Genomic DNA, 24,538 nt, shown 5'->3' on the forward strand with positions numbered 1-24,538 from the left:
AAAGGTGTCTTCCTGGGCAAGTTGTATGGAAATAAGATCTCCTGAAATAGATTGCCACCTTTAAAGCAGAAGGCAAGAGGCAGCCTCCGAGGCATTTTCATTCCCGACACCAGGCCTGCAAGACTGTGAGGGAATGGAGGGCTCAATGCTTTTTATTTTCATGTGTTTTAAGGATATAAAAATAGATATAAACTTATAATTAGCATATCTGACCCTTGATGACATAAGATAAACTTGCTTTGAATAAAGCTAAAATAGGTACTTATATTTTTAAAAGCAGATCAATTTAAAGAAAAGTGTCCGTAGAGTTACAGAAGATACACAGTGGTTGACAAAGACGCTAGAGTTTAGGACACATCCCTCTGAAAGAGTAAGTCATTGAACGCATAGCCAAGGTTTAACTTCTTGTGAGATGAAGCAAGCTTTGATTTCAGCAGCGCATCTCACGGAGGGAAGCTGCAACCCCAAGCACCTTGCCAAGCCGGCACCTGCTCCCCTCAGCCTGCAGAACAGAAGCCATCCAAAACAGATCGCATGTGTGCAGTGACCCCGGAGGTTTAAGCAAACATGGCCTCAGGCCTCGGTAAATGTTTAGCCTTAGTGACTGGCTGGCAGGGGGGTGAGGCCTGAGGCCCTCTGTCCCTGACAGCTGGCACTGTGGGGGCAGGCTGGGGCAGTGAGGGCGGGGAGGGAGGGCCTGGGTCAAGCTCCTCGCCCTGTGCTCATCTTTTCTGACCTAAGGAGAGGGTGACACTCTTGAAGGCTGAAAGAACACACAAAGAGCAGTGTTGTTGCAGCTTCTGTGTTGGTAAAAGCCTGGAGTCTGTCTCTCACTCTATCATACACACACACACACTCACACACACATTCACAGAGCAATCACGGCACCCAGCCCCCTCTATATACGTGTACACAAAGTCACACAGTTCACATAGTCACAGGTATACATTTGGTACAGACACACTATTCACACACAAATACATATATAGACACACATGTACAGTCCGTCCAAAATACATGTACATAAAAGCACACCATTATACCTTTATATGTGCAAACACACACACACCCAGACTCACTTCATACACACATAGATACAATAGCCACAGCTCACCATCACCTACACACACACACACACACACACACACCCCTGGACACCCAGCTCTAATATAATCAGATAGAGATGTGCATGTAGACATATTTGCCTGTATAGTCAAACACATAGGCAAATAGAGAACGAGATACCACGTGAACAAAGGCAAACCTATACACAAAGACACAGAGCACACTTGTGCATGTGTCTATAGACCCACCGAGGCGCATTTGGGTAAGTGCACACAGCCAAGCTCACACACACGAGCATGCACAGGCAGAGAACACAAATGTACCCTCCCAGGTGTTGTAAAGAACAGCCCAGCTTTGGCTTGAGAACGTCCCATCAGACATAATGGGATCGGCTGCACCGCGCGTTTCGTTGGCTGCCAGCTTCCCAGCCACAGAGGATGCCTCACCCACAATGTCAGCTCCCCCCTGCCCCACCTCACAACAAGCTCAGAAGCTGAGGTGTCACAGGGAGGGAGACCTCCCTACTGTGTCAGAGGTAGATAGGCATGACCAAGATCACATCCAGGCCCTTCCCACCCACCAAGTCTTTGTCATGAGGTTTGTATCAGACGCCCTATCTGCTGCCACAGCACAGAGCCTACAAAGACCATTCGGTGTGGTGAAGTCAAGCAGACCTGAGTCCAAGTGCAGCCTCTGCCCTCCACAGCGGTGGATCGCGAGCAAGTCACTTCACCTCTCCGAGTCTCAGTGTCCTCATCTGTAAAGTGGGTGTAATGATAAAACCTAGCTCAAAGAAGAGTGTGAAGATTAAATCAATCATGCATGTACGGACCACTTAGCACAGCTCCCGTCATGCCGTAAGCACACTATAAACCAGGCACTTGTGAGAAACACGGCACTATTGACATTTTGAGCTGGATAATTTTTCATGGTGGGAAATTAGCAGCTTCCCTGGGCCCTACCTGCTAGATGCCATTAGCACCCCCTTCCAAGTTGTGACAACCAAAAATGTCTCCACACATTGCCAAGAGTTCCTTGCGGTGGGGGCACAAAAGCTGCCCCGCTGGGAGCCACTGCTACGCATGCTGACTTTTATTATTGTTGTTGGCATCATCATTGGTATCACACTGGCTACGAGATGCTCAGAACAAAAAGGGAACCTGAGGCTGGATTGAGGATACACTCCAGGTGGCTCCTGTAGTCATTTCCTGCCTCTCTCCTCCTCCCTCCCCGCTTTCTCCACCTTTGCTCCTGAAGCCACCTCAGGCCACCTCAGGCCAGGCCTGGCCTTGTGAGCCGCTGGAGGGAAGACAGTTGCGGCACCCGTGCACGTTACTGTGGGAGTGGAACTGAAATGGCTTCTTATGAATGGGTATTCTGGCCAGACGCAATTCTGCACCTGGAAACTGGGCCTCCTGGGAAGTTAGGATGGACCCCACTTCTGGGCAACCTTGGGTGGGGCTGCAGGGGGAGGGTGCTGGGGAAATCAGGAGCAAAGAAAGCTCAGGACAGCAAAAGGGCAGAGTAAGTGACTTGTTGAAATAACCTGGTCTCATCTATTAAAATACAAAATGCATGTGTCTTTTGACAACGGGATCCCTTACGTGGGAATCTGTCCTATAGAACAACAATCGTTTATAAGGTTTGTAAGTACAAGGTGTTATTGCTGCACTGTTCATAGTGGCAAAAATCTAAAAGCACCTTTGCATGTCCGTCAGCTGGGGAATAGTTGAATAAATTGCGGGTCGCCCACATAATGGAATATTTTGCACCTGTTAAACAAGGTTTGCTACATATCCAGTTCTCTGGATTAATGTCCAGCACATTATTGTTAAATGAGAAAAACAAGATACAGAATACAATAGGATCCCACTTTTTTTGGTACAAATTCAACTAAGAAGCCCTATTTTTTGTATGTGTCTGAGTATGAGGACGGCTAATTATTAGTTGCTGGGAAGACAGGTAGAATGAGATGAATACGGAAAGATTATTTTTCATATATGTGTGTGTATAAGTGCATAGACCTATGTAATTATCATACGTTTTATGCATTGTTGTGAGTGCAAGCTATTTCACTAATTTCTGCGGGGGAATTTAATAAGGAGTTTTTTTTTTTTTTCTTTGAAAGAGAGTCTTGCTGTCACCCAGGCTGGAGAGCAGTGGTGCAATCTCGGCTCACTGCAACCTCCGCCTCCCAGGTTCAAGAGATTCTCACGCCTCAGCCCCCTGAGTAGCTGGGATTACAGGCACACGCCACCACACCCGGCTAAGTTTTTGTATTTTTCATAGAGACAGGGTTTCACCATGTTGGCCAGGCTGGTCTCAAACTCCTGATCTCAGGTGATCCTCCAGCCTCAGCCTCCCATAGTGCTAGGATTACAGGTGTGAGCAACTGTGCCTGGCCAAGGAGTGTTTTTAAATGAAAAGAAAAGAACTCATTGCTGAACCGATCTCCCACGCTGAGGTTTTAAAGCATGGTGGGTGACTCCTTCATTCGTAAATTTGTTCAGCAATTCTATCTTGAGAATCTGCTATGTGGTGGGCACAGCTCTGGGCACAGTTAACACAACAGGTAAAAAGATGCATCCCTACCCCAAAGCACTCATCTTCTGGTGGAAACACAGAGAACAGAGGAGCACATCCATGTATGAGCATTGGGAGGTCATGTTTGTAAGAAAAACAGAGCAGGGTGAGGTACAGCCATGGGTGGTGGCCTGTCTTTTGGACAGGGTGGTCAGAGAAGATCTTGGGCACAGACCTGAATAGACTGAGGGACAGAGGAGCCTGGGGAAGGAAGATCCAGGGAAGGGTGACCCTGCAGAGGACCTCTGAGGGCGAATGTGCAGAGGCAGAACGTGCCTGAAACGCTGAGCGACCAGGAGGTCAGTGCAGGAGCTGGTGTTATTTCAGCACAGGAAGGACTTTGAATGTCATTCCAGGGGATTTGTCTTAGAAAAGCAGGTTTCATCATTCCTGGACTTGTTCAAGACTGTGGTCAGCCCAGGCTGTATCCTGGAGGGTCTGAACAGAGGTTCAGCAGAGGTCCTGGAGGATTCCAGACAGGAAGTGAAGGTGCTGAACAAGACCCTGATCATTTGTACCAATGAAAGCCATAGTGGGGTACCCCAGAGGTTTAAGCAAACATGGTTTAAACCTCTGCAGAAATTAACGAGGTCACATACACTCATAACAATGCATAAAATATATGATGATTACATAGACCTATGCACTTATCCACACACATATATGAAAAGTAATCTTTCCATATTCGTCTCATTCCACCTTTCTTCCCAGTTGGATGTGGTAGAACAGTCACTGCTGATGGGAGAATCCTTGTGGAGCAAGCCCTTTGGGAACAGTTGGCGTTTCCTAGTTAGCTCCACGCACACACACTGGGATCTACCACTGCCCTGCTAGTGTGTCCCCTCCGGGAACCGTAGCATTCCAGTGCCGGGAGACACACACAGCCTGCGCACAGCAAGACCATTCACGATAGCAAAAGCGGAAACAGCCCAAATGTCTACAGAGAGTGGAATGTGTGAGAAAACAGGGCTACCTTCCTCCAGGGCAGGACGACGCAGCAGTGACAACGAATAAATGGCTGCTGCAGGCGTGGACGTGGGTGAATCCCAGATCCTCATGTGAATACAGGAAGCAAGTCACAGAGCACAGAGAGTATGATTCCATTTGCACAAAGTCCAAAACCAGGCAAAATAGCTAGACTTTGTTTAGAAATCCATAAATAGGTCATAAAAGTGTACAGAGAAACAAGGGAGTAATGAACACAAAATTTTTTAAACAGGTGTTGTAGACTGTAATTTTTTAAGTGAAAATAGTTTATATTTGACTGTGTGACTCATTTAAACAGAAGCCAAAAGGTATGAATGTCTTTGACTTACTTTGTGGTTGTTAAGTAGATGATGATGGTGAAATTGTCAGTGGATGACGTTAACCCTTCTCTCTCCACCATTTTCCATAGGATTATAGGTTTAAAGCAAGAGAGTGTTCCATGGGATTTTCCATGGGATTGTAAGTTTAAAGCAAAAAAGTCAATACTGATGATGCCTTGAAATAAGCTATACAATTATACCTATTTCAGAGATGAGTAGAATGGGGCTCAAAGAGGTGACGGCACTTACTCAAGGTTACCCGGGATTCAAATGCACGCTGGTAGGACTGCAAAGCCAGAAAGAACTTGGCATATTTGAGGAACTGAAAAGAGGGCAGGGTGGCAGAAGCACAGTGTGTGAGGGATAGCAGAAGGATTTGTAGGTCATGGAGGGAAGCCTGCACATTACTAACGGTGCCCTAGGGAGTCACTGAAGGGTTTTTAAGCACAGGAGGGACAGGGCCAGATCTGCATTGTATAAAAACTTCTCTAGCTGCTGTGTCACAAATAGATTGGAAAGAGGCAAGGTGAAGGAGGAGAGCAGCAGAGCAGCCATGGCCGGGACAGTGCAGAGGAGGGAAGATGACACAGCCGTCAGACATTTTGGGGCGAGTCACAGAATTTGGCAATGGACTGAATTTGAGACTTGAGGTGAAAGAAGAGATCAAGAATAACACCAGGTTTTTGACTTCAGCAGTTGAGTAGAAAGAGACGACATTTGAAATAACTGATGGAACAGCAGTCTGAGGGGACACAGGCCTGGGTGCTCTCAGAGTGGCACATTTTAATGCAAATGGCCTTCTGGTTTCTGCTCCAGTCCCCGCACTTGAGGAAGGAACAGCCACTGAGCCATATGAACAGCCACCCCTGCCCTCCAACAGAGGCCGTGTTCTTGGCAGGCTTCATGCACCTCACTTTTCTCTTGGGGTGAGTTCTTTCCTCTGCTCTTCTGCCAAATGATGCTTAGTGGGACAGTCCAGGCCTGTGTGAAGCCTTGGGTGAGACTCCTGCTGCATCTGATGCTGTTAATTCCTCTGGCCTTTTGCTAAGTCCTCTATGCCTCTAGCTTTTACAAGGTCGAAGAGAACCCTAAAAAATCTATACTGGCCCATGAGCTACAAAAAGTAACTGTTTGGATCTCTTAGAAGCTGGGTCGTAGCATGAAGAGCAATGGAACACACTCCCCTTTCCTGGAGCATTACCTGAATTATTTAATATGCTGCTTTCACTGGAGACAATACAGTGCCTAAGCCAAAGGCCTTTGAAGTCAGATGGGTATGGGTTGGAATGCAGCCTTTGCCACATCAATAGCTGTGTGATCTTGGGCAAGGGACTCAGAGTGAGTAACACAGGGTCTGGCAGGTAGGAGGGCCTCAATCAACAGAAGGTGGTAGTGATTTGGGAGCATTGCAAAAGAAGAGAATTTTGGCTGGAAGAGCCAAGATCTTCCCACCATTGTATAGGTGGAGGAACGGAGGCCTGGAAACATTGCAGGGTTTGCAACATTAGAGGTGGAACTCTACCAGGAGTAGACGCCACAACTGACTCCCAGCCCTGTTCTCCCTCCAGACCCCCTGGGGAAAAGCTGCAGACGTGAGTGAAGGCAGCAGGACCTGTGTGACGTGTGTTTTCAGTTGATTGCAAGGTTGCTGGGGAGCAGAGGGACCCACTGCAGAGCCACAGGCTGGATGGCTTTGTTTTTTTCACACAGGGTGAAATCTGAACTAGCTGCTACTATTTACATATCAGGAGGTTTCCTGAAAGAATCAACATTTCTGAATGTTTGTGAAAACTCAGAAAACATGGTCACCCAGCCCTGTATTCCTACAGGGTGGCAGCAGTGGGAGCTGACCTGCTGCTGTGCCCTTGTGGACCTGTGCTCTCCAGTTTGCCACAGTCCCTCCCTATTGTCTCCTGGACGCTATAGCCTGGTGTCACCTGCAGCTGGCCATGATGCTTGAGCTACTGTGTTTTGAATATGTGGCCCACTTCCCTCATTTGCGTGACCTGCTCTGTCCACAGACATGCACTTGTGATTCTGGCGCTACAGTGTCTCCTGAAAAAAATGTTTTAGAACATAAAGATATGTACACGCTCCAATCCGTTGCTATCCTATTAGCTATTGTTGTGGAACCCTGAGTCATTTCTCTCACAATTCTCCTGGCAAATATGTTCGCTCTGAACTCTTCCTCCCCACATCCATTTGGAAATAGAAGCTCCTGCCCACGGCTGTAGTGGTCCCTTTCTCTGCATCCCCTACTATTCCTCTTCTTTTGGAGCTTGCCAAGGGTTATGGTCTGCAGTTTTCCATACCTTTTCCTTTCCCCACCCTAACTCCCTCTCCTGCTCACGTTCCTCTCCCTCCCTCGACATCCCGGAAACCTGGCCCTGTGCTCTGCCTCCCTGTAGCTCTGCATGGCTGTCCCTCCTTTCTGCATCTGGTGGGCAAGAGGAACCCAAAACACATTGACAGGGAGCAGGGGATGGGGACAGGTCTGGTTTCTTGAGTTTCTTGGAGCAGTAATGTCAGTCACCAACCCTGTACCCTTACAATTCGCTCTGGACAGTGGCATAATAAATCTGTATTTGCCTCCCTTTCACTTTCAGAGATGAATAAACAAGAATGTCTTGTCTAAGATGTGTGTGGCCTCCCCTCTTTGACTTCCTATTCTACTGCCCCTGTTTAGACCTGCACCACTTGCTATCTTGCCATGGCCTCCCATGCAGCCTTCCTGCTTCCAACTCACCCCTCCTGTCCCTCTTCCACCCTGCCTCAAGCTCCATCAGACCTCCCCGCTGCGTGAATCCCATCAAGAGCTCCCTATCACCTTCAGAGGGAAGCCCAGGCCCTTGCCCAACCAGGCAGGGCTCACCTAACTTCCCAGCCTCATTGCTCATTTCTCCCCGCCAGCACTGGCACTCAGGCCCCGAAGCCAGGAAGCTCTCACCTGGTTTTTCTCCTTGCCCGCATTTTTTTTCTCTATCAGAAAAACTTCTCCCATCAGGACGGAGTTGGGGAGGGGGCCACTCCCACCGATCCTTCAGGAATCAGTTTAAACACCACCTCCTCCCCACGCTTTGTCTGACTGCCTGTCTCCACCAAAGCGTTTAGATTGTTTTGTTTCTCCTCTGCTCACACCTCTGCTGTGGCCTGCCTGGTTGCAGAATTTACAGATCTGTCTCCCCCAGACTCTGAGTCCTCAGACAGAGACCCTCTGGCTCATCTCTGTGTCCTCAGAACATGGCCCAGGATCTGGCATGAGGACAGCCTAATACAAGCTTGAGGAATTGAGTGATGCAGTACTGAATTTCAGCAAAGACATAGAAAGGTTGTTCATAAAAAACCGTCCTTGGGTTTTTTGAAAATATGTTTCCTGCTTCATAGAAGCAAGGACCATTCTTCAAGAAGATAACCATGGGCCTCTCCCTGCCCTTGTCAGCCACAAGGTCCTCTCTATTCCTTTCACAGGAATAGGTCCTTCTGTCAAGGGGCACAGGATCCTTCACCGCAAGATGTGAGTTACCACTGACCATGTTCTGGGTCTTGATCTTGTGACTCCAAATGGATGGTAAGCTCCTTAAAGGAAAGCCTATGATATTCATCCAACCATCCATCCATCCCTTCATCCACCCAACCATCCATGCATCTGACCATCATCCATCCATCCATCCATCTATCCATCTTCCATCTATCTGTCCACCCATCCATTCAACCATTTATCCATTCAACCACCCATCTATTCATCCAACCACTCGTCTATTCATCCCTCTGACCATCCAACCATCCATAGATTTGTTCAATTATTTTATCAAGCATCTAAGCTGCACCACATACCCTAACGGGTGTTGGAGAGAAAATGGAGAGTAAAATCAGATGGGACCTCTGACTTCAGTGCAGCTAACTATCAGTCCGGTGGAGGAGACACGTAAACTGACAATTACAAATAAATAAAATGTGTCAACTGTGACAAGTGCTGTGAGGGAGAAATCAACAGTTCTGCGAAAGCCTGTGTGGTCCTGGTGTGAGAAGCAGGATGGTCCCAGCATGGCAACAGCAGCAAGACCACAGGGGAGTGTGGTGCAGATGGGCAGGTGTGCAGAGCATGCAGGCCATGTCCGCCAGCCCTCTCTTTGTGCATTAGCAACAGTCAAACGGGGCTTGTGTTTGGGCAGCGTATACCACTGGTCCTTGCATCCCAAATGTCTCTTTGTTCACTCATTTATACAAACATGCTCAATAATATTTATGCATTTTTACTGTGCTATCATTTTCTTATATAACACGAAGTATCTATTTATATACCATGTATGTATATATATTATAATACACAGATGCAAACACACAAGCACACATGGACAGAACTTCGTGGCAGTCGGTCGCGCATAAGGTAGTCCACTGAAGTGCAGTCATCACCATCATCAGACCTCATGATTATATAACCAGAGCACCTTATATTTTTATATTTTATTATGTATTTAATAATCACATAACTCTGTAGTGAATGCCAGTTAATTAAGAGAATTACATGCCTTCTCTCTGCTTCTCACATTCCCCATTTCAAAGATGTAGAGACTGAGTCAGGCGCGGCGGCTCACGCCTGTAATCCCAGCACTTTGGCGGGATGAGGCAGGCGGATCACATGAGGTCAGGAGTTTGAGACCAGCCTGGCCAACATGACAAAACCCTGTCTCCACTAAAAATACCAGAATTAGCTGGGCCCGGTGGCACGCGCTTGTAATCCCAGCTACTTGGGAGGCTGAGGCAGGAGAATTGCTTGAACCCGGGACGTGGAGGTTGCAGTGAGCCAAGATCATGTCACTGCACTCCAGCCTTGGTGACAGAGCAAGACTCTGTCACACACACACACACAAAAGATGTGGACACTGAGGCTCTGAGATGTGAAGTCACTTGCCCAGGTCACACGGCCAGAAGCTGGGGAAGGCAGCACTGGAGCTAGGTCTGTGTGATACCTTCTCCACCCATCCTGCCCCCTCTCTAGCGTGTTAGGATCCAAAGGGAGCTGAGAGACTGCTCAGACAGCTGGCTGCGTTAGGAGCTACCTGTGGCTGCTGAAGAAAAGTTTGCCTCTATTTAAAGAAAGAGCCATTCAAGGAACGAGGACCATGACCTTGGCTGCACTGACCAGCTGGGCTCTGGGGACTCAGTGAGGCTGCCCAGACACCAACAGGCCCTGCACAATAGATCCACTGACCCAGCGGTCAGAGATGACACTAGGGGTCACTGACCCTTGACTAAGGAGGAGGAGCACAGACCTGCGACCCTGTTTTCCCATGGACCACCCAGGGAGGCTGAGGGGACTCTGAGCTCAGATGGACAACCTCAGAGCCACTGGGAATTTGCCTGAGGCCACTGGGGTCAGGGCTAAATCCATATGCAACCAGCGCGGGCTGCTGTGCACCTGCCATTTTCTAGGCTCTGTCACATGCATCTTTCTGCCAAATCTCATGGTGATCCTTCAAGAATAGTACTATTAATATCCCCATTGACAGAGGGAGAAAGGGAGGCTCAGAGAGGTTAAGTGTCTCATCGAAGCTCACACAGCTTCTAAGCAATAGAACTTTACTCAGTACTCAGTACAGGTTAACGTCCATCCATTCACTTATTCATTCACTCGATAACCATTTGCAGCACAGCTACCATATGCCAGGCTGTGTTCTAGGCACTTAAAATACGCAGAGGAGCAAAACAGGCAAAACCCTTCCCTCAGGGCATTACCATTTGAGTGTTACCATGCCAGGGCTGATACAGTTGCTATTGAAACAAACAAAGTAAGACCAGTTCTTGCCTTTGGGGAGTAGGTAGTCTAGTGGAGGAGGCACATATACAGAAAGTTTCAAAGTGCTGTGGAAATTTTAGGGTACTTTGATAGGGGTTAGCAGAGGGGGTGTGAGAATAAAGGGTGGACATCAGGGAAGGCTTCCCGGAAGAGATTTTGCCTGAAATGAGCCCGGAAGGATCACTTAGGGACAGAAAAGTCACTCCATGTAGAATTCATGGTGGGTGATAGAGTCTCAACCCAGGCTCTTTTGCATGCTGAGCTCTGAGACCCAGACACAGGTGCTCAGGCCTGACTTATTCTCCCAGGTATGGCTTGAGCAAAGACACCGAAGCAGAAGGCAGATTTTTGGTCCCATGAACTCTACATCTAGCTACATACAAGGGGTGAAGAGGAACAGGGAGCGACATGGTTGAAAAGAACAGGCTTGGACTTCAGGATGCAGGAAAATGAGCGAATGCCATTTATAGTTACAAAGATAACTCTGCTGGGGGCCAAACAGAGACTGAAATGCAGTGGGTGAGGATGGAGGCTGGGGGGAGATGGCTGCAGAGGTCCCAGCAATGACAGTGGTTGTGGGAAGGGGCAACCCCAAATCTTTTGCTCCCAACTGCAAATCCAGTGCTTTTAAAAAAAAATTTTAAAAAAATTAATTAATTTTGAAAAGGAAGCCCCCCCCGGCAACCAAGCCCGGGGGCAAGGGCAAAAACCCCGCCCAAGCAAACCCCGCCCCCCCGGTTCAAGTGATTCTCCTGCCTCAGCATCCCAAGTAGCTGGGATTACAGATGCACGCCACCATGCCTGGCTAATTTTTTATAGTTTTGGTAGAGATGGGGTTTCACCATGTTGGCCAGGCTGGTCTCAAACTCCTGACCTCAAGTTATCCACCCACCTCGGCCTCCCAAAGTGCTCGGATGACAGGTGTAAGCCACCATGCCCAGCCTTATTTTTTTTAAATTTATATTTGCAGAGGCAAAATGATCTTTAGTCATTAAAAAAAAGGAAATAGAAAGTCAAAACAAAAATGCCTGTATCTGATGGGAAAGATAAGCCCAATGTTCTTTTTTAAAAAACCTTTATTATGAAATATTTCAACTGAACATATGCAGTTTATATTGTTATAAAGCATAACAAGCAATGAACCTATAACAGCTGTGAATCTACAACTCCGTGTCAGAACTAGAATCTGCCAAAGCCGTCGGAGCTGAGGTGAGAGGCGCTCTGGTGCCCTTCCCCGACTCCACGCCACCCCCAAGCCCTGACCACCTGACCGCCCTGGAATTTCATTTTTGTCTCGCTCCCTTGCTTTGCTTTATGTCTTTACCAAATGTGAATGTGTCCCTAAACAATACAGTGCTCAATTTGCTTGTGTTTCAAAGCTTTATTAAAAATATAACTTTGATCCTTCTGCTACTTGCAATTCGAAATTTGATATTATGAGTCTCAGCCTCATCGGTGTTGATGCATGTGGCTGACACTGATTCACTCTCACCAGGACTGTGCTCCGTGGCATGCATGCACCCCTGCTGGTGTATCCATTCTCCTGTTGGTGGGCCTTTGGGTGGTATTAGTTGCTGGTCATCTCCACGGTGCCGTTCTCTTGCAGGCCTCCAGGACACATGTGCATGAGTTCCTCCAGGAAACCACGGTGTACAACTGCTGGATTGCAGGCCCAGGGTTCTTTCCACTTCTCTATCCTCCCACGTAGGGTCCAGCTGGCCCCAAAACAGCCTTAGTGCTGCCATGCTGGGAGCTCTGGGAGGGGCATCCCAGGACAGACAGGCCCAGGCCAGCCACCCTGCCCCAGGCATTTCCCAGGACTCATCAGGCACCCAGCGGCCCCTCATCAGTGAGCAATACCAGAAGTCTGCCAGCTGGCTACTAACTAGATCACAAGAGAGTATTGCTCTCTCCCTCGGTTCGTTCCATTTCCTCAGCACTTAGGCCCAGTAAGGCTCTGTTCACAGGCCACAAGACCCAAGGGAGATGGAAATCAGCTCAAAGATGCTGAGCTGACGGCGCACCAGGCAGCGTGCAAAGCACCTTACACATATAACTCACTTAATCCTCAGCCCTGACTGCATGAGGTAGGCACCATTATCAACCCCACTTTACAGATAAGAAACTGAGGCACAGGAAGCTGAGAATTTTGCCCAGAACAACATGCACAACTTCAAATCTGGACATCCTGGCTGCTCTGCTCCTACTACTCTGCTACCCCAGCTCTCAAGAGGGGAAAAGGACTAGCTCCTTGCCCAATCCTGAAGTTGTCAGCATTCTTTTACTTGCAAGGAAAACAAATGGAATTTGAATGAATATATGTAGAAAGACAGACTTATTAGCTGACAAAACTAAATAGAGAAAAGACAGGTTAGAAGCAGACCTCAGGGCCCACCGGGTCCAGGGAGGCGAAAGCACCTCTCCTTCTCCGTCTTCCTCCTCCGTGTCTCTCTTGGTGCTGTCTTCATTCTTTCTTATTGCAAAAGGGCCTCCTCCCCTGGGCAGGTAGGTGGCTGCCTGCAACTCTCACCTCACCTTCTCACACATATGCCTATTTCTATTTTGAACAAACAAACAAACAACCCAAAAGCCAGAGAAGGATCCTGACAGGCCCAGGAAAGGGAGCTGATCAGCTTAGTCTGGGCCACCTGCGCATATTTTATGGACTAAATGTTCGTGTGTCTCCAAATTGGTATGTGGAAGCCCTAACCCCCAAAGTGACAGTATTAAGAAGTGGGCCCTCTGATAGGTCATTAGGTTTCAGTGAGGTCATGAAGGTGGGGGCATTCATGATGGAATTAGTGCCGGCGCGGTGGCTCAAGCCTGTAATCCCAGCACTTTGGGAGGCCGAGACGGGCGGATCACGAGGTCAGGAGATCGAGACCATCCTGGCTAACACGGTGAAACCCCGTCTCTACTAAAAATACAAGAAAATTAGCAGGGCGAGGTGGCGGGCGCCTGTAGTCCCAGCTACTCAGGAGGCTGAGGCAGGAGAATGGCGTGAACCCGGGAGGCGGAGCTTGCAGTGAGCCGAGATCCGGCCACTGCACTCCAGCCTGGGGCACAGAGCAAGACTCTGTCTAAAAAAAAAAAAAAAAAAAAGAAAGAAAAGGAAGAGACACTAGAGTTTTCTCTCCACCATGTGAGGTTACAGCAAGAAGGCAGCTGTCTGCAAGCCTGAAGAGAGCCCTCACCAGGAGCCAAACCTGCCAGCACCCTGATCTTGGACTTCCAGAACTGTGAGAAATAAATTCCTGTTCCTGAAGCCACTCAGTCCATGGGATTCTATTAGCAGTCGGGACTGACTCGGACACTGTTCCTGAAGCAACACTAGTGGCCTGGGGAAGCTGGGTCCTAGGACTGGTGCAGGGAGGCCCGTGGGTCCCAGGCTATAGCAGCTAAAGCTGCATTTGTCCCCAGGAAGAGGACATCACAGACACAACACCAGAGGCAGTGGGAGGGGCATGAGAGATTGTGAGCAAGGCAACAGTCTAACAGGGTCCATCTGTGCCCAGGAGTGGAAGAAGCTAAAGGAGCCCTGGCCATGAAGAGAGCCCTCACCAGAAGCCAAACCTGCCAGGACCTTGATCTTGGATGTCTTACCTCCTCCCTGGAAACGCGTGGCTCTCCTTTCTTAAGCAAGACCTGAGTCTTCACCCAGGATCCAACTAGACTGAAAGGACCGGTCTCTTTAATAGCACTCCTTCAGCATTCAGAGAAAAGAGATTTCTACCTGGTGTTTTTAACCAACACAACCTCCTTCTACACCCTAACCCATAGAGGGCCCTGGGACCAGCATAAGGAGTGTGGGTGTTAAGCTGGGACTACTAGAAGGAGCAGTGGCACCACGGGAGCAGGGCAGGAGGGTCCTCTCTTGACCTGCTGATTACAAACACTGCAGCCAGGAAGACACTCACTCAGGCCATGCTGGGGAAGCCCAGGGAGGCGCATGTCCTCATTCTGCTAGGGTAATAGGGCTCAGGCACAGGACAGGCGATTTGACATCAGAAAATCCTGCAAGGGCTGGCCTGGCCCCTGGATGCACGTCCTCCCCCTCAGACCCACCCCACACTCACCCAGCTCTGGGCTCTGGCCACCCCATGGACCCCGTGGCAAAGGCCTGATGTGTCCTCAGTGAATCCAGGTCAGAGAGCGGTCGAGCAGCAACCTGGGGAGCCAAGTGGATGAAAATCTGGACAAGAGAACAAAGCCAACCTGTTGGCCAAGGAAACTCAATCCGATTATGCCCCAGAGCCCCCCGTGGCTGGGAGCAGCCGTGTGACAGAGAAGAAAGGGCGCTTTCATGGACCCGGCCCTGCCTGCTGGCAACTGGGCCCCACGAGTGCCCTGCCCCCTCTCCAGCGGCCCCACGGGATTGTCTGGGTGTGGGGAAGGAACCCCTCCACTGAGTCTCAGAGGAGACAGGATGGGGGAGACAGGCACCAGGATAAGCCTTGGCCAATGACTACCTTCAAGGTTAAGGCTCTAGAGATTAAAAAAAAAAATACTTGTGCGCATTTGTCCTGGAAATTGGCTCATGGACAGATTAAATTTAGGAGTAACTGGGGCAGATACGCAGGGAAGCATGTTTCCTTAATGAGCCTGTCTTTATTTAACTGCTTAATCATTTACTGGGCCAAAAAATCTGGAGGTGACTCCAAAAGTCACGATGGTTAAGACAGTGACGAATTGAGCCCTTGTCAGGCCATTTCAGGGCCTGGCTCTGGTGACAGCATTCCCTGCTCCCGTCCTTGTCACCCCTGATGGTGCAAGGAGGGGCCACACCCACTGCCGGGATAACCCCAGCGTGGGTTATCAGCCACTCGGTTCCAGAACAGTTTTGCTTTGCCATTTCATTGTCCTCAGAGGGAGACTCCTGGGACGGGCAATGTTGATTTGGAGAGGGCTTCCTCTTCTTGCCCTGACATCTCCTTCCTCCAGCCTCCTTCATTCCCTCTACTTCACTTCTCATTCACTCTTTTACTCATTCATTTGTTCAACTAAGTGTTTACACTAACATCCCATGTACTGTGATAAAGCCCAGGAAATACAGTGTGGCGAAGCCCAATGTAGCAATTGCCCTTGTGAAGCTGCTTACAGTCCCGTGGGGAAGGCCGATTTTAATCAAGTAATTCCGAATTCGATCTTTACAACTGCAGTAAATGCACTGAAGAAAAAGTGAAGAAAACTGGGCCCAAGGTAGAAGGAGGGGGGTGATGCGTAGCCGGATCACGGGGCAATTTTAGGGCAGTAAAACTATTCTGCATGGTACCGTAATGATGGGTATGGAGACAACGCATTTGCCAAAACCCATAGAACTGTCTAACACAGAGAAGGAACCCTAAAGTAAGCTATGAACTGGAGCTAATAATAGTGTATCAATATGGGTTCACCCGTTGTAACCAATGTACCACACCGATGCAAGAGGTTAGCAATGGGGCAGACAAGTGGGAGAGTGGGTGGAGGGGATATACTGAAAGTTTCTGTATTTTCTGCAAACCTAAAACTTCTCTAAAAAATAAAGTCTATTTTTTTAAAAAAAGTGAAGAGAGCTATGAGACAATATTAAGGAACTTATCTGCACTTGGGGATCTGCAGAGATGCTACTTGAAAGTGGACGCTGGTTGACCTTCATCTGGCCACGGCTGCAGGGTCTGCCTGCAGGTCTCCTTTCCTCTGCAGGGTGCGGGGACCCACTGTTTAGTGAGTGCCTGTCACCTGCAGCTCATCCCCGGGCACTGCCCACCTGTTCCATTTGTGACGGGGGGGTGATCTTCTGGGGGTGTACTAGAACTAAGATAAGGAAGGCGAGGGGAAGGAAAAGGGTATAGCTCGGAACAACAGAGCCAGCATCATAACATAATTTTATATTTTTGGAAGACAAAAAATCCCTTTCATTTCATTACAAATTGTGGGAAAGCGGGACAAAGTGTTCTTGGCTGGTGGATGCGCATGAAATTCTTATCAGCGGGGCGGTATAGAGAGGTGGAGTCTTCCACAAGGAAGGCAGAGATTTTTGTGTTTAGCAAAAGGGACACAGGCTAGAAAAGTTTGGAAACATTGTACCATCTCATGTGAACTCACTGCCACACGGTGAGCAAGATAATAGAGTCCTCGCTTTCCGGAAGGGTCAACCGAGACTCAAAAAGTTTATGTCACATGCTCATGTCACACAGCTAATAAATTGCAGGGGCAGAATTGGAACTCCAGTTAGACACACAAATGCAATAGCCATCACTGCTAACAGGGTTGTGCAGAGGGCTCTGGTGGACATTAGGGGCATTCATTGGGGGACTTAAATTCATGGACAGAATGTTAACTGGGGATTGGGCTCTGGGCTCGTCACCCTCTGCCTTGATAGCATGTGTGGGACAATGACAGGGAGTCTCCCTGGCAGACAGTCCTTCAGGAGACAGAGGAACCTGTGATCTTGATGAAGTTTAGAAGCTAGAGGCACCAGCCTAGGAAGTAGAGTAAAAGCCTCATTCATCTGGACATCACTAATGCTGTGGGACACTGTTACCCTGATCTGGCCTGAGCTGAAGTCCAGGCTGCTCCCAGGTGCTAAGAAAGGGTTATAGAGCAAGTAATAGAATAAAATGGGTGAGAGAACACCTAACCAATTTCAGCTGACTCTGCAAGTGTTTTGGATATTTGTTTCTAAAAGAAAACTAGGTGTGATCAGACATAGTGGCTCACGCCTGTAATCCCAGCACTTTGGGAGGCTGAGGCTGGAGGATGGCTTGAGGCTAGGATTTCAGTGAGCATGCTCACACCACTGCACTCTAGCCTTAGGGACAGAGCAAGCCCCTGTCTCAACAGTCAATCAGTCAATCAGTGTAGGAGCTAATAAAATCATGTAGTGGATGATTTCAAATGCCTGTTCCCCTCCTTCTCTGAAAAGCAGATCCAAGGGGACTTCCAATAGACTATGTGTCATTAGCAGTGTTAGGACATGAAAACAATAAGCATGGCACAACCTACTCGGTGCAGTCCCATTGGGCTCTTTGCTATGGTGGACATGTCCCCATCTGCACTGTCCAACACAGTAGCCACTCTCCCCATGTGGCTATCGAACACCTGTGATGTGGCTACTATGCAAAAGGAACTGTGCTTCATTTAACTTAATTATCTGTTGAAAGTAAATAGTCACACATCTCAACTGGCTACTGCTTCAGACAACACAGATTAGATGGTTCCCGGAGGTGGCGCGACTTCTCTCCCCATTTAGTTCAAGTTCTTACACTGAAGGCTGCAGGCTAGCAGCAGCTGGCCTCCGTGGGATGGCCACTGTCCCAGAGGCTTGCATGCCTCCTGAATTGGCACAAAAGCCTGGGAGGGAGGCCCAGGAGACTTCTGCGGCCCAGAAAGGAAAGGGACTCGCTCAAGGTCTCGCAGCTCTGAGGGGGCAGAATGGGACTCAGATCTGAGGACTCCGAGGCCCGTGTTTTCACCTATGCCCTTGTGCTCCGAGCTTCGTGGCAGAAGAGGCGTTTGTTTCTCCGGGTCAGCAGGCAAGACTGGCTGGCTAAGGATGGCCCTTCTGGCTACTGTGAGCGCTAAGAAATAAACATTTGCTACCAACAAACAAATACAAATACATACATATGTACCTGCACACACGTGTGTGTGCGTGTGTGTGTATCAAACACCAGGCCCTGGGGCCACCACACTGCAGAGAATAGTCAGGCTCCCTCCTGCCCCCTCTGGAGCTTCCAGCCCAGTGAGAACATCACAGACACCCAGCTGCCTCAGCTGTGAGGATGGGGCTTTGGAGACAAGGGCACAAGCCAGGAGTCCTTGAGTTCCTAGTATCTGATTCTCAAAAGGCACTGTGCACTTAAAAAAAAAAATGAAAAAAAGAAGGAAGAAAAGAAAAGAGTTTCAACTGACAAACAGGCTTGGGAATCACTGAAAACAATATTTCTCCTCCAGGAGCCTGACAAATGCTCCTTAGCATCTTAAAGAAAGGGACAGGGAGGAGAGAGGCAGTCGGAGGAGTGGACAGAGGCCTGGATTTAGCCTGTGTCACTCCAAGTCCTTGCTCTGTCCCACTTACCCGTTGGGTGACTTTTGGCAGGAGCCTCTCGAAGATTAAGTCTGTGCACCTGTGAAACAGGAATGAAGGGGGTACTACGTCTTTTATACGCCAGGGCGTGGGTCCGCACCCAGTCTTGGGTGATGTTCAGTGAATTATCGAGTTTCTTTTCTTTCACCTGGTTAGGAAGTGGAGGGCAAGGAGGGGAGGCGAATAAAGGGAAGTTGAACAATGGTTATCTGTCTGGTCAGCTGGGGCAGGCCTTGACCATTAGGCAAGGAACGGGGACCTCTAATTAGCAGTCACCTGCCTCCCTGCAGAGCATGCAGCATCCCGGACAGCGGAACTGAGCAAAGCCCGTCACTCGGCCCCGAGCCTCCCAGTTCTTCACCTGCCCAGGGTTCTATCCCAGCCTGGTTTCCTTGCCTGCAAGCACAGGGTAGCTTCACAGCGAGACCTGGCCTGCCCTGCACGTCCACACAACAGGAGCCCACCATGACCCAAGCCATGCTGGCCACACCAAGTCCTGCAGGAGAATGTGAGTGACCCTCCGGGGCCATGAGGCAACCCGTTAGGAACGAGTGTTGACACACCCTCCAATTTTCTGGCAGACGCAAAATTAAAATGTAACACCACCTCCCCGAGGCCACATCTTTGGATGCAGATGGTAAATCAGGAAACCTGGGCTGAATTCTGGTTTTGCGAACTTTCTGCTGTGGACACAGTCACCTTCTTTCATATCCTATGTCCTAGCTAGAAGACACTAGGAAAGCAAATTCACCTATGCAAGCTTCCTTTTCCTCATTAGAAAACTGAAAATGAAAATACCTACCTCTCCTATTTGGGCAGTACTGGGTTTACAGTAAGGATCGGCTAGGCTGGTGGTCTTTGAAGCAGCACCAGCATCACTTGGGAACTTGTTAGAAATGCAAATTCCTGGGTCCCACCTCAGACCTGCTGAATCAGTAACTCTGGGGGTGGGACCCAGCAATTTGTGCTTTAATGAGACCACCAGGGATTTCTGACACTTGCTCAAGCTTGCCAAGCACTGCATTAAGTGGTAGCTATCTGGGGGTTGTTGATACTCTCAAAAAACCCTGCAAGCTGAGTCTCACTATAGCAAGGCTTGTGGTCAGACAAACAAGGGAGAAGTGTTATCTCCACTTTTCACCAGTGGCCTCAGGCAAGCTGGTTGGTCTCTCTGAGTGTCAGCTTTCTCATCCTTCAAATGGGAATAATACTTGACTGGCAGATTGCCCTAAAGCACCTCAGCTTACGTAAAGCCCTGATCTGGGGCTGGAACATTCGAATTGCTTGCTAAGTAGAAGTTACTATTATTGCTGTTGTGGTTATCGTTTTCTTCTTAAACCATCAGATGCCAGAGATTTTTGTTTCTAAAAACGGTCAAGTTTCTCTGGCATAAATCTCCGCTCATACTGCCATCGTACCCCAAAGAAAGTCCCCACAAGGACTGGTAAGTCCATGGCCAAAAGGCCCTCTGCTGCCCATCAGATGGTAGGCTTTCCAAGTTTGAATAAGGCAGAGGATTTCAATTACCCAGGATTACAAAGGAGGGCCTCGGATGCACCATATGGCCCGGGCCTGGCTGCCCATCGTCCTGCATGATCGGAGACTCTCGTGTGAGATATTAACATAATATCCCTTCCAAAAGCGATTACAGAGTCGCAGGCAGCAGAACGTCATTTGGTGGCCGTGGCCCGCTCTCATCAGCAGCAATGACTAAACAAGCTAATCAAATCAGCACAAATTTGCACACGAGCCCAGCAGCTGGTCCTGGATATCGTTTTGGTGAAGGCATAATCCTGCCTAGGATGACTTGACTAATGGGCTCCCAGTGGGCAGCCAGGCCAGCCTGCAGGGTGAGGGCGGCAGCGCCCACAGGCAGCCACAGCCAGGGGCCCAGAAGGTACGGAGTCTGTGGGAGCAAAGAGCAAACAGGGAGAGGAGAGGCAGGGAAGACACCTGTGCATTCGTCACTCCAGTGTCAGTATGTGTGTATGTGCGCGCATGTATGTGTGTGCGTGTGTGTGTGTGTGCATGTGTGCGTGTGTGTGTGTGTGTGTGTGAGGCCGCCCCATGTACCTCCCATAACTTCCTGAGAACACTGGCTCCAGAGCTGCTTTGGTTCAAGCCTCAGTTCTGTATTTTACTGTGTGTCCTTGAGTAAGATACTGAACATCTCTGAGCTCAGTCTCCTCATTCATAAAAGTGGGGATTGTGTTTGATCTTAATTATTGAGGCTGCTCTGAGGATTCAATAAAATAATATAAATAAAGTCCATCGCACAGTGTCTGATACAAGGAGTATTCAGTGAATGGCAATTGTTACAACTATTATTATTCAACAGTCTTCACCATGGACCTTCCATGGGCCAGGCCCCAGGTCCTGGGAATGTCAAATAAGGAAAGCCCTGTACTTGTCTCAAGGAGTGCATAATAAAATGGGGCAATGGACCCGTAACCAGATAGCCACGCCATCCTGTGGGAAGTGCTGTGGGAGCCTCAGGGGGCTGAGAGCAAAGTGGGGGTGCCTCCACCCTGGGGCCCCAGGAAATGGTGCTAGAGGAAGTGAGGCTCCAGGTGATTTCTGGACACTGAGTTAACTTTCCATAGCAGCCTGGCCAGGAAGTGGGAGTCCCCTGAGAGGGCAGACAGGTGCCTGCTGTGAGGGATGGAAACTGGGGGCGTTTACCTTCCTGCTCACACGCCAGCAGGCCATCTGCCCAAAGACTGAGGGCTTCTCAAGTTTGAGGCGAGATCAGAACTTGCAGCAATGTCAGAGGAGGCTAGGCTAAAGAGGACACGCTTCCAGGTGTGTGAATGACAGAGGGTGCAGAGGGAGGCATTGCAGGTCCTCAGGAACAAAAAGGTAGTAGGCAAGGTGCCCACTGGCAGCCTGGAGGACTGGCTTCCTGCACGTTTCTGGGCAGGCCCCGCCCTGTCTCTACACTCCATTTGCAGAGTGGAAGCCGGCAGGCTCAATGCCTCCCGCCTGCACTGACCTTCCTTCTATTCCACAACACTGCCACAGCCTAGGAAGCCTGCGGCACTCATGACTTAATACTTGTCTCCCAAACAGCAACCTCTTCAAACTTAAATCACTCACTTAAAGGAGGTCTTTATAACGTTACTGTCATTAACGAGCGGGGACTATTTGCCACTGATAGAAGGTAACAGTAGAAATAAAAGGAAGGCCATCCCATGACCCTCTCATGGTCCCACATCAGGGATACCTGTTTCCATGGCCTCCCTTCACCCACCAGCCCAGCTCCACTCCTACCTACTGAATGAGCAAGGCTGCATCCTTTAGTTATATGCTGTTCCTGCCTGAACACTTGGAGGGGCAGATGGGAGGAGACCGGCGAGTGTTAGGGGAAGTGTTAAAGAAACTCCAGCACCCAGGTGAGACCCTTCTCCCTGTGTGATCACAGGCTTGGTGGAGAACTGAAGAGACACTGCAATCCTCACTGGTCAACATGTTATTTAGAACCAGGCTTGTGCACCACCTCCCTGTCCTTGCAGACCCCAAGTAATCACCCCCATCCACTGTCCCCTACACTCACACTTTGGGAAATGCTGGCCCCAATAATCTGGATAAGCTATAAGCCCTTCGATGCTATGAATTCATCAACTCTTTGGAATAGGTACAAGCGACTGGATGTGAACCACCAGGTCACTGCACCTGTCCTCCTCTCTGAGCCCCTCCCTAGTCCCACCCAATGAATGCAGACCTGGTGCCACTCCTGGGAGGTGCTAAGCCCAGCCATGGGGCCCTGGTATGGTTCCATAGATGGCAGTGCTCAGTGTGGTCTCCTCAGATTCTTGGCTGAAGGCATCTCAGGAAGGCCATCCCATGACCCTCTCATGGTCCCCCATCAAGGATACCTGTTTCCATGGCCTCCCTTCACCCTCCACCCCTACCTGCATTTCCAGCCCTGTGACTTCACCCCTCACCCCCAGAATGGAGGCAAAACTCACAGAAAGCCAAGGCTGCCCTGACCACCCAGCTCCAACTGGGTGCCTCCTCCAACTCCCCAGCTGCCTCCCTTTTCTCCAAAGACCTGGCTTCAAACTCTACCTCTGCCACTTGCCTGCTGGGATCTTGAACCACTCACTTCACCTTTCTGAAGCTCAGTCTCCTCAACTGCATCCTCGTCTCATCAGCTACAATGTAACTGATCTCACAAGTTTTTATTTTTTCAGAATCAAGTGAAATGATGTAGGCACACTCACTGAAATGCTATTCAAAGGACTGAACAAATGAATGAGTGAATAATTGAATGAATGAATGAATGAATGAATGAATGAACCTAGGAGGCTTCTAGTAGATGAAGAACTGGATGCAAAGTCTAGAGACCAGGGTTCAAGCCCCAGTCCAGAACTTTTCCTCCCTGAGCTTTAGTTTCCCTAACTGTCAGCAAAAACATTACATTTAGATGACCACAGAGATGGTTTCCAACTTTAAACGATAAACTATGATTCAGGGTATGAGACCAGCAAGCGTACTTTTGCACGCCCTTGCACAAAACCCAAAGCACAGGCTACACCTATAATTTCTCCAGAGCTGGGGGGCATAGGCAGGAAGGAGGTCGGCTGAAGGGGCAAGGCCAGATGAAAACGCAATCTCTCTTTTGCAGCAGAGTTGGCAAATGTTGAACAGCACAGGTAAAAATCACAGCCCTGCCATTTCCTAGCTGTGCAGTTATCTTAAGAAAGTCATATGAATTGTGGGTCTCAGTTTTCCTCATCAGGATAATGGGCATAATTTTACCATCCTCTCTGGCACGTTATGAGGATGGAAAGAGTGTTGACTCTTACTATTTGCTCATTCTTGCTACATACATGTAGCCAACTCTCAACAAATAGTAATATCCTTACTTTTTACATTTTAAATGACTGTTATCCTGTTATAAGCAACAACCTTCACATTGAATACAAGGGTCTAAAACTAAAGGCAGGCCCTTTAGTGATAACAAAGGAGTTTGGAGGTGCTTTGTTCTTCCACATCCTCCCCCTACACACACCTGGCCACCTGACTCAGCCAAACCTGCATGGGCCCAGAGGGATGGCAGAGGCGACCCTGCTGAGAGAGGAGCCCGGTCTTAGGGATGGACGGTGGCTCTGTCCGGCTCCTGCCCCTTCTCAGTCTAGCTGAGCGCACTCTGCCCTGGGCCCCTGGAGGCTGGTGTGGAGACCCCCAGCCCTCACCCTTCACACACTCACACCCCTGAATCCTCTCAGGCCCATGTCACAATCTCAATAAACAGAAATGAAACACGCGCAAGCAGATGTGTGTGTTGGTGAGCGCACAGTAGGCTGAGAGGTTACCAAAGCCGGAAGGAAGATGAGACCCCAAGTCTGAATCCTGCTGCCACCAACTCTGCAGCCAGTGCAAATGATTCCACCCCTCCGGGCCTCAGTTTCCTCCTGCGTAAATGAGGAAATGTTGTGAGGATGAAGTTAAAAACCATGCAGGGAGCCCAATTAGCACAGAGTCCGGGTCATAGTTCACACTCCATCAATCCCGTCTTTTTAAAAACATTTTTAGGCCGGGCGCGGTGGCTCATGCCTGTAATCCCAGCACTTTGGGAGGCCGAGGCAGGCGGATCACGAGGTCAGGAGATCAATACCATCCTAGCTAAAACGGTGAAACCCCATCTCTACTAAAAATAATTTTTAAAAAAAAGTTAGCCAAGCGTGGTGGCAGGCGCCTATAGTCCCAGCTACT

The 24,538-nt window shown here is 49.2% G+C and overlaps 1 long non-coding RNA gene across 1 annotated transcript in view; it reads left to right on the forward strand.

Moving 5' to 3' along the window:
• Nucleotides 1–12,645, forward strand: part of LOC105544963 — a 38,092-nt gene extending 25,447 nt beyond the window's left edge. The window contains exons 2-3 of the long non-coding RNA XR_001006848.1: nt 8,424–8,523; nt 12,359–12,645. This is a non-coding gene — a long non-coding RNA (uncharacterized LOC105544963). The remainder of the gene's footprint in view (nt 1–8,423; nt 8,524–12,358) is intronic.
• The last annotated feature ends 11,893 nt before the right edge of the window (nt 12,646–24,538 follow it).

The sequence above is a fragment of the Mandrillus leucophaeus genome, unplaced genomic scaffold (genome assembly GCF_000951045.1).
Source record: "Mandrillus leucophaeus isolate KB7577 unplaced genomic scaffold, Mleu.le_1.0 Scaffold314, whole genome shotgun sequence".
Taxonomy (NCBI): domain Eukaryota; kingdom Metazoa; phylum Chordata; class Mammalia; order Primates; family Cercopithecidae; genus Mandrillus; species Mandrillus leucophaeus.